An 11841-nucleotide genomic window follows, 5' to 3' on the forward strand; every position below is an offset into this window, starting at 1 on the left:
GTTAGCTGTTTAGCTACGACGTTAGCTGCCGGCTGCGCTCGGCTGGGAACGTTAGTTTGATGCTATCAGTTAGCCTAGAGTTAGCTGTTAGCTTGTGCTACGACCATTGACATTAGCCATGAGAATAGCAGGGGGCCCTGGCACTCTGACTACGACATCATCTTTGACAGAAGATGTAGTCGGGCCTGCACCATGACAAGGCTCCGGTCATAGCTTCTTTTTGTCCCGCCAGCGAGAGGCCTTTCGTCAACGTGGAGACCTGTGTTGCGGCCTTTCGCCCTGCGTTCCTTGGTGCAGGTAAGATGTCCATTGGACATTACCCCACTCTTCCTTCCTTCCCCTCCCGAATGTTTTGTTAATAACGATGTTTTTTTCCAGGCAAAACATATGTTACTTCACAACATTTGGAGATACGACATGTGCTGTGTGTGAATTGTCTTAGTCGTTTGTGTAGCTTGGGTAGCGTTGGCCAAAGCTGTGTGTGGCCTGGTGTCAGTACCTGGCTACTCTATTTGCAGTTAGCCTATTTAGCTGATGTCGGCCATTGGCTCCTTGCTACTTTGTTTTCTCTGGTATAGACCCTCTTCTCTTTGGATTTAAGTGTTGATCTTTGTCCTTTTGGATCTATGTATATTCATGTTGCCTTTGTGAAGTTATCTTTTCCTTCTGTTTTGTGCTTCCATTAAAAGTTGAATATCCTTTAGGGGCTCATCTTTGCTTATCTCTCTCTCATACATGCTCTCTCTCTAACACACACACACACGACACACAGACATGCTCTCTCTCTCTAACACACAAACACACATGCTCTCTCTCTCTCTCTCTCTCTTTCTAACACACACAGTCTGCCTATGGCGGCCTTTCTCGATGGCTAGGCTGTGCTCGCTGAGTCTGTACCTAGTCAAGGATCTTCAGTCACAGTGCTCAGGTATTCTGCCACTGTGTACTCTCTGTTTAGGGCCAAATAGCATTTCAATTTCTTTCCAATGTGTGTCTCTCTCTCTCTCTCTCTCTCTCTCTGTACACTGTATATTGACTGTAGAACGGGAGCTCTCTCTCGCTCTCTCTCTTGCTATATGTTGACTGTATCATGCCCAGCCTCGGGCAGCGCTATTATTTAAGAATATGTTGACTGTATGGGGGGGAAAAAAAGATAAATTATATATTTTTTTTCTTTTTTTTTTACCTTTTGGGGGGGGGGGGGGGGGGGGGGGGGGGGGCTCGCGTTTAAATCTCGCACAGGGCCTCGCATTACTCCCTGCGCCTACTATGCATATAATTCCCAAATCTGACGACGCCATCTTTCTCTCTCGTCAAGTCATCTCGTCAAGTAGCAGCAAGAGAAATACAGCGATATTTTCCTTCTCTTTGATGCCTGGATCAAATGCCAGGTAAGATTATTATTATTATTTGTTAATTTATTAAACAGCAATGTGTGTAACCAATTTGCAACATTACAGCTATAGCCACAGAGCCATCTATCATGCAGGATGATGTTAGCATGTTAGCTGCTACGTTAACAGGCACGCTATTAAATAAACTTTTTACAGTTTTATGGACAATAACTTAGTAAGAACAGGTACGTCGGTGCAACACGAGTATTCAATTATCAACACTATTGCTATCAGGGACAGTGCACATTAATCAACATGTCGGTTTTCATGTAAAATGTATGAGCTAGTGTTAGCCAGAAGCAAATTTTCACCTGTAGGCTACCTGTAGGCCTGTAGGCTATACCTGTAGGCCTGTAGGCTACCTGTAGGCTAGTATACTGTTGTTAAAAGTAGTGATATAACTATCCATACAAAAACTGACGTATTAAGAACATACAAGACAAGTAGACATAGTACAGGAGACGGAACAATTATATGTTACATGTTGGCAGACTTTGCTGAAACAGTGGCAGAGACAACGTGTGTTTTACTCTAAATAGAGTCACGTAAATTTGGCGCGATGTGCTGTAGGTTGACTGTTTTACTAGCGGTAAATGGACATGCCAAATTAATTTGACGCACTGTTCGGTTCAACAAGTGTTTATTTGAACCATTGTACTGGGTTGACTAATTTGAATGAATGCCCAACAATTCGCCTCTAGATTGTGGATTGACTCTTAATGCGGAACCAAACTGTCAAGCGCTTGTTTCCGCCCAGACACTTTTCACTGTTGCTCGTACTAACGGGTGCACATGCACACTATGCTAGATTTGTGAAAGACGCTCCATCACCGTAATGTTAGGTATGTGTGTTCTGCCTCCAGGTAGTAGTATTATAATATAATGGAAACTTGTGGAACTAGATAGCCTATAGATGGTGCTTTTGTAATATTTTCTAATTGTAACACTCCTCATAATGCATGAGTTGTTGTGCCCTATATCATTATTTATTTGCCATCAGATGCAGGCTGTACGTGTTAAACACATAGACCTTCACAACATTTTTGGAGTGTGGTGAGTGAAACATTTTGCACAGCATGCCATTGGTTCTCAAAATGGCATCCGCCTTGATAGTTAGGAACCAAATGGACCCTTATTGGTCTGTAACTCTGACGGTGTACAAATGGACCCCAACGTCCATTGTACACCGTCAAGAGTTAAATTAACATTGATTTTACAATATAAATTGGGGTCCCAGAGATAGAAATTACATTAAATGGGTGCCCTTGGAATTAAAATGGTTGAGAATCACTGCTAGAGCCGTATAATAGCCGTATAACAGCCGTATAACAGCCATATGCTGTTGGCAGGCTGCCTCTGATGCGCGTCGGTGGGGGCCCCCCTTAGACTGCTTCACAACCAAATTCCTTACCCGAGTCTCCCATGCCCCCCCCCCCCCCCCCCTCCACTCCGTCCTCCCTCCAGTTCACCAGGCGCGATCCACTTTGTTTCTACATGGTGGAATGCAGCCGACTATCGCGCATACAGTGTCTCAGGCCTCCTGTAATGATGACATGTGTCAACAAATGTACATGTCTGTTGAATTTATGCTGTGCCATTGTTACTGTAAAAATGTAATGATTGTGTTGTTGTTAATATCATTAATGAGACGTTGAGCTGTATGTGTGTGTCACGAATTTCCCCAAGGGGATTAATAAAGGAATATCTTATCTTATCTTAAATATTGTCTTATTATGGGTGTTACGACCCTGGCTCAAAGGCACGCAACCTATGTGCAAAACCGACACCAAAACCTGTGTTTAACCCAAGAAGACTACTTTAACAAATGAAATACTAATACAAACTAAAGAACCAAGAATAGAAGAACGTGATAACTCTCTGTTAACCCACACTCCTCTAACCACAGACCCTGCATGTGTGACTCAAGGGCTGGTTTTAAGCTCCCAGCAGGTAACCAATCAGCAGCAATTAGCTAATTAGCAGCCCTCACCTGTATGCCCAGTGACACAGCAGTGATCAGGCAGTGACACAGGAGTGATCAGGCTCATGGTACATAACACCTCCCCCACCAAACTGGTTGCCCAAGAGGCAACCACACACATCAAACCCATAAAAAAAAAAAAAAAAAACTGTGACCCATTAGTTGTCAGGGCCACTACCACAACAGCGATAACGGGCCGGCCCCTGTCGAACACGACCACCAACGTGTTGTATGCACCCCACTGTGGAACATTTGCCAATGCTGTGTAAAACAAAAAACAACCCTGTCCCGACTCTCGGGCAAGCTAGACCTCACAAAAGGTTCCGCCACTGCGGTACATGGCTGCAGTGGGGCAGGCACCTCCTCCCCTGAGGCGTAAGAATTAGGACCCCGTCGACCAACCAAGACCTCATCATATATGAGCCCCCTTTCAACAGGCCCCTCCACCGATACCGACCTGTCAAAAATAGACTGCAAACCAAAATCAATCTGAGAACTAATCTCACTGCGCTCAACAGGACAGAACACAGAAAAATAAAAACCATAGATCTCTGATACCACCACCGCGCCCATCTCCATCCCACCTGGCACTGGTAGTTCAGGATACTGCAAACCGTGAACATCCAGAGTAGGATGTACCGCCTCAGGTACAGCCCCACCGTCCCTGGAACATGGCAATACGTCCGTCACAAAAACGTCTGGAACACCATCTAAAATGGCGTCACCCAGAATAACATTGTCCTGATCAAAATGGCTGCCACTCAACAGACCAGGTCGCGAAGGCGGCTCCTGCTCCACAGGACACAGGTAACTAGGTTGACCATCACACCTAGTGCATGGCAGAGAATCAGTGTGGACACGTGGATCAATGTCAGAATCATCAACTGACATACTGGGACCATCCCTGCCCACAAGTGAAACATTAGGGACAATAGAGCTACTGTGGGAAGGCTGGCAGCCTAAGTCAGGCCTAGTAGCCTCTTCAACTAGAACGGTGTCACATGAATCAACAGCACCTCTCATAGCATCCTTCCCACACTCATCCTCCAATTCGTTCGTGGCCTCAGCCACCGTACAGGCTGGGAAGACCTTGAGACACTGCGCTGACAGATCATCTCCTACCACCTGCCTCTCCGGTACGCTTGTCAACCCCGGTTTCACCACCGGGCCTAACACAAAGGCACAATCAAGAGAATCATTATGCAGAGGTACATCCTCAGTGTGCTTTCCAAAATTCTCAACAGGTACACATTTCAATTCAACAAAGAATGTGTCACTAAGTGTAATGTCCCAAGTCGAAGTATCAACAACATCACTTTTGTCCTTTGACATTTCCCATGTCACAGCACACACAGGGAACACTCCTGGATGTTTCTGTGCCAGCTCATTAGGGACCTCAGAAACCACAGGAATGGGAGTTACAACTGGAGTAGCCAACACTTTGTCACCAGCCAAATCATTCCCTAGAATGAAGGACACCCCCCTTATGGGAATGTGAGAACATACCCCCACAACAACATTGCCTGATACTAAGGGAGAATTGAGCGTGACCTCATGCAAAGGTGCATCCACAAATCCACCCCCAAAGCCCCGAACAACGACACCGGAACGCAAAGAAGAGTTTCCTGAAAACGGCAAAACCCCCTTCAGAATGAGGGACTGAAAAGCACCGGTATCTCTCCAAATTGTTATAGCCTGTTTGGACTCTAGTGCATTAGTCAGGGAAACAAATCCATCAATCATAAATCTTGAGGAACCCTCGAGCTCTTTGTCAACACGTTTGATACTTCCCCCATCACCATCTAACGTTGGCATAGGTGTTCTGCATATGGTTTCTACCAGAGCCACCGTTCTGACATTTTTCTGCTCAAGCACCGGGCACCCAGCAACGATATGACCAGGTTCTTTACAGTAGAAACAGATAATCCCTTCTGGGAATGCACCAGCAGAACCACCCCGCCTAGGAGGTGAAGTTAACTGACCAGCAGACACAGGTTTTGGGAAACGGCCGCCCTGAACAGGACGCCTATCCCTGGACTCAACACGGTAATCCTCCAAAAAAACGGACTTGTGTGTCAACACAAACTCATCAGCGAAGACACCGGCGTCGCCTATCTTCGATACCCTACGCTCGTTTAGATGAGTGGAAACGGTATCAGGAACACATCTTTTAAATTCCTCTAGGAGAATCAACTGTATAAGCTGCTCTCTTGACTCTGCTTTCTGAGAAGTGCACCACCTGTCAAACAGGTTCTCCTTCTCTCTTCCAAATTCAACATAAGACTGGCCTTCCGACCTGCGATAGGCTCTAAAACGCTGACGATAGGCCTCGGGACCAACTCATAAGCCCTCAATATGGAAGCTTTAACAAGCTCATAGTCAGCGCTTTGTTCAAGGGACAGAGCAGTATAGGCCTCTTGTGCCCTACCAACAAGAACACATTGCAGCAGCAGTGTCCAGGCTGTATCAGGCCACTTCAATGTGGTTGCCACCCGTTCAAAAAGGGGAAAATATCTTTCCACCTCTTTCTCAAAAAAAGGAGGCACCATCCTAATAGTCCTGCCTACATCAAAGCCGCAACGCGACTCTGACTGCAGAGCCCCCGCCTGTAAGGCAGCATGCTTAAATTCAAGCTCCTTCTGTGCACGCTCGTGCTCCAGCAACATGTGTTTCTCCTTAAGCTCACACTCCTCTTTCCTCTCCTCTCTCTCCTTAAGCTCACGCTCATGCTCACGCTCCTCTCTCCTCTCCTTAAGCTCACGCTCCTCTTTCCTCTCTCTCTCCTTAAGCTCACGCTCATGCTCACGCTCCTCTCTCCTCTCCTCACGCTCTTGTAGCAGCTGCCTTTCCTTAAACTCCAACTCTCTAAGCCTCCACTCACCCTCCGCACCAGATAGTAGCGGAGACGCGTCAGACAAAGTAGGCTCCTCCACCCTCGCCGCAAGCACCTGCTCCCTAACCAGCAAAACCCTCAAAGCACCCAAGGCAGTTGGTTTCAAACGTTTCTCACTGGGAGTAAGCTCTACCTTGTAGTGCACAGCAAGCTCCAGAAGCTGTTCTTTGGAAAACCTCTCCAACATGTCATGCGAAGGGCGATCAACAAAATCCCTAATGGAAGCCATCTTTTCTGCACCAGCGCCACAACCCGTTCACTATAGAATCACCAAAAAGCTGCCAAAAGCACCCTAGCACACACACAATCTACCTAAAGAACCGCAGAAGAACCACGAAGAACCACTGAAGAACCACTAAAGAGCCACTAAAGAACCACTGAAGAACCACCGAAGAACCATAAAGAATGCTAATGCCACTACTAATAATCATAAAGGGACGCGGTGGAAATGTGTGCTCTACTGAGCGCACCTTTCTAATTTGCAAAAATTAATAAAAAAAACAACCACCCTGAAATAAATAGATGTGCCATACGCGCAGGAGGTCAGGTGCTAACAGGTAGGCTATCCAAACACTCAAAACAAACAAAATAAATACAACAAACAAATTCAAACAGGTGCCCCTTCTAACCTGATATGACTACTTACGCTTCTACATCTAAACTGCAGGCAAAACGGCCCACCACATGTCTACCCTAAAAAAAACACTAAATCAGGCCCTACCACACTACCTGTGTTTTCCCCTATCCTACCTACCCTTAAACTAATGCCCTGTAGACCTAACCCTCTTCAACCACACCTGCTACCAGCCAGAGATCATATTTGACCATCCACCCGTCAAGTACATGGTATGGTACAAGACAAGCAGATGGTACTAATCACTTCTCTGACTGCCCCAGGAGTATGTGGTGCACAGGAAGCTAACCAACAACCAGAAAATAATGTCCCTATCTACATGTGGTGTGCACTAAACTATATATTTTAACAGCATTAAGTAGTCACATCAAATTACAAACAAATAAGGGCATACTCACCTGTTTGATGAACGGCTCCAGCCCCCACGTTACACAATATGTAACGAACACCACCCAAACCATAGCACCATGACACACCATGCAAAAAAAAAAAAAAAAAAAAACACCAAACAATTTCTAGGGGTAAATATCCCGGACGAGCGCCCAACTGTTACGACCCTGGCTCAAAGGCACACAACTTATGTGCAAAACCGACACCAAAACCCGTGTTTAACCCAAGAAGACTACTTTAACAAATGAAATACTAATACAAACTAAAGAACCAAGAATAGAAGAACGTGATAACTCTCTGTTAACCCACACTCCTCTAACCACAGACCCTGCATGTGTGACTCAAGGGCTGGTTTTAAGCTCCCAGCAGGTAACCAATCAGCAGCAATTAGCTAATTAGCAGCCCTCACCTGTATGCCCAGTGACACAGCAGTGATCAGGCAGTGACACAGGAGTGATCAGGCTCATGGTACATAACAATGGGGGTCCCTGGCACATCTTTTCAAATCGGGGTCTGTGGGCTAATTGTCAATTTGGGGGGTCCTTGACGTGAAATGTTTGAGAACCACTGCCCTATGCAACAACATACTGGGTGTCAGTTTAGGCTTTCCCTGCATGTTAATTGAAGCTGTAGGCCTACAGTACAAGGCACACTCCATTTTCTTTAGGATAGAGTGAACCAATCAATGTCTTAAGTATGTCAATTCAGGCTGTCAATCTTCCTCATATGATCAAATTGTCAGTGGCTATTTTAATATCCCATTTTTATGTCATTTTAATTAATACAAATTAAATAAATTACACAACAGATTTATCAATAAGCTTGTGCAATCTTGTTTTGTCTTCAGTTGCCAATAAATTTGAAATTCCTAGTACCTTGGACTTAAAGGTCTATGATGACTCAAACACTGAAGTCGATGAGGAGGCCTTTCAGTTTCTTATAAAGAAACCAGACCTGGGTGTGTTGGAGATTTCTTCACCCCAAGACCCAAATCCTGAAGGTGAGTTGCTTATTAACATGGAGCTCATCCATACAGTCCTGGCTAACCTAAAATGTCACACAGGTACTGTATATTTTTGTACTTTGAAATGATCTTTGTATATACGCCCAATGTAATGTAACGTGTGGATCCTTCCTAATCTAATGTGGCCTTTTTACATTACACTTGTCACAAACATTCCTCTCTTGCTAATCACACTTATATGTCTACATGATTGTTAGATTCAGTGAGCACCTCTGCAAACAACTCCAGCAGCAGCTCCTTTCTCAGCTCTGGTGCAGACAATGAAGGGGAGTCTGATGACACCATCATTTTGCAGTCTAGTCCTGCTCCAAGAAACGGTGCTGACCTGACTTGTCTCGCTCAGGTAAGCTTTGCATATGACTGTTTTAAATGGAGATGGTGACTCTGATAAAGGGGTAGCAGGGGGGAAATGGCCAAGTACAATTGGGGAGAAAATGGGGGGGGGGTCATGGTTTACATTTGTCACCTTAAATATACTTGGCCACCAAATTTAGGGGCCTGTGGGAACAGTGCTTAAAAATATGAGGAGAGAGGATCATTACCGAATATGCTCGGACAAAAAGCCTAACGGATACCAGAAGACACAACATGGTGAAGATATTGGTTGCGCACATGGCAAATGAACATGGGTATGTTGTCATCTAAACATTACGCACCCAATACACATTTTTGGTTTTTACTAAGATCCTCCTTTTTGCAGAAATGATAAATGGTTATCCAAAGCGCTTTACATAGATTGTGCAGAAGGCATTGGCACAGCAATACTTTTGTTTGGTTCTCATACGTGTGTGTGTGTGTGTGTGCACTGTAGGACGAGTCCTTCAAGGCGTGTTAAAGAAAACTACGCAAAGGGCATCACTGCCTTATTCCCATACCTGGCCGATCCCCAGGGCAATTTGGGCTATGTAAGTACATCAGGGATGTGATGTTTATACAGGAGTTCATTCTTGTTATATAATTTCTAGGGATGTTCGATATTGGCTTTTTTACCGATATCCGATATACCGATATTGTCCGATACCGATATCAACCGATACCGATATATGCGGGGTCCCCCCCCCCCCCCCCCCCCCCAAAACGGAATAATTTTAGGTAATTAACATTAGGCTACATATCTCTTGTCGTGGAATTAACACAACATTATGCATTATGCATAACATTATCCAATCACATGCATGGTACATAAAACACCAAGTCTAACCCCTTTACTCCTCACTTCTCTGGAATTGCTTAAAATAGGGCTGTGCGGAGTACGATTTCAACTAAATATTTGTTAACATTTCTGTATGCTGACCATTTCTCCTAACCTCAACTATTTCAGAACCACAGATGTCCTACCTGTTGACCTTGATTTTAGCAATTCTTCAGAGAAGGGCATGTGTTAAGTTTTAAGGAGAGAAATAAACACATTGACACATGCCCATTTAAACCAAATAACACTTTTTTTTCTCTTTTCTTCTTGTGTTTTAGGAGCAGTATTACAATCCAGTAGATGGGAGTGGGTTTCTGGCATGGAGAGTGAAATCACTTTAAAAAGTAGCATCAGAGGGACAAAAGAAGAGCCGAAATGTTCAGCCACTGATCGGTATGTAATTTTGATTGTAGTTAGAATTTAAGGGGGAATTCACGTGTTCACACACACACATACACAGGTAGAACCAGTGCAACATGTCATGTTTCTCCCCAGTCCACTGTTAGCAACTGTGAAGATGGATCATTATAGTAAATACATATCACTGGAAAGTATTGCAGCAGTATGTGTGGTTTCTACACTGTTACAGGTGGTCCAAATTCTGGCGACAGAGCCCCCTTCTGTGAGGAAAACCAGCTAACCACAGACACCCAGTGTCATGAGGCCATTGCTCTGATGAAGGGGCAGCGGTGGCCTAATGGTTAGAGAAGCGGGTTTGTGACCGGATGGTCGCCGGTTCGATGCCCGGGACCGGCAGGAAAAATCTGCAGCTGAAGTGCCCTTGACCAAGGCACTTAACCCCCAACTGCTCCAGTGGAGTTGCTCAGTGGCCAATGGTGTCAGACTGTGGTTGTACTGGGCAGCTCCCAGGTATGAATGGAACTGTGTGAATGGGAAGCAGGGCGTAGCTGAAAAAGAGCATCTGTGCTCAGCGAACCTACCCTGGGTAAATAAAGGTTAAACAACTGCCTTGCCTTAAAGTCTAACTGAAATTAAAAAATGACCTTTTTAAACAATTTAGATCACATCCCTGGTCATAGGGTGAACCTATTAATTTATTCAACCATGTTTTATTCCATCTTGTCTGCAGATTGAGCAGGATTTCAGTCTGGTGTTTGGTGATGACATCTCTGCAAAGTTCCTGGAGAAGTGGCCTACTTTCTACAGGCAGAAAGTCCTTGAACAAAGCCGTGGCCTCACCCAGACTGGCGACCTTCAAGACCTGCTTCAGAAGGCTGAATCCACAACAGAACTGGAAAATGGTATGCTTGAATTAAAGGAATATAATAATGGAAGGGTGAATTGTTTTTTAAACAAATGGAAACACAGCTTTTAGTCAAATGTATTTCTGATTTTTTATTTTTTTTGTATTTTCAGGATGGGACAGTGAGATGTCCTCCCTCTTGCTGCTTATCCTCCTCGTGCCACCATCACCTCAGGGCCACAACAAGAGACCGGGAAAGCTCTCAGCCAGACAAGCCATTGACTACCTTGTGAAGTTCATAAAGGTAAGGTTACAGTTACCTATATTATCGGCCGATATTGGCATTAAAATGTGATATCGGAAAATAGCGGTATCGGTTTAAATTTATTTCTTTTTTTAACATTTTCTTTTTCTTACATTTCTATAACCTTTATTTACCCAGGCAAGTAAGAACAAATTCAGATTTTATTTATTGTCAAAAGTATGCATAATGTTATGTTAATTCCACAACAAGACATATGTAATGTTAATTACCTGTTAATTTTTTTACCCCGATATCGATCAGTGCATGTGAGCGGATCGGAGCGTGAGCGGCGCGGGGCGCGGAGCGGCCGGTTTTGACGTGAGCGAGGAGTGGGTTTTAAAATGAGTCGGCGCGACGTCCGGAGCGAGAGTTCTCCTCCGCTCCAATCCACTCCAGGCCGCTCACAGTGGTTTAACACTGTTGATGTAATATATACATGCAGTACAATGTCAAAGCAACAGATGGCGATGTACAAACATGAAGGCCATTTTCAACCAATGAGAAGGGTTCAGGCTTCGTCACTGTAGAGACGCCCACCATAGATATCTATGACGCCCACACTCACTCTCCTGTTAGAAAAGGTATCGACGCCATTGTTGTTGACGTTAGCTTACATGCTAACGTTAATGGCAGCGACCATAGCATTGTGGCTCGGCTAGCCTATCATCGCTTAATAGAACTAGTGAATGGATAAACAACGTTATTTAACATTGCAGAATGGCTACAATTACAATGCGGCTCAATACAAACAATTGTTAAGGGGCCCAGGGGGTGTAGACTGTTGTAGTTTGAGCTCATTTACACCATGCTCCAAAAAAGAAAAAG

The sequence above is a fragment of the Notolepis coatsorum genome, assembly GCF_963971535.1.
Source record: "Notolepis coatsorum genome assembly, chromosome: 20".
Classification (NCBI taxonomy): Eukaryota; Metazoa; Chordata; class Actinopteri; order Aulopiformes; family Paralepididae; genus Notolepis; species Notolepis coatsorum.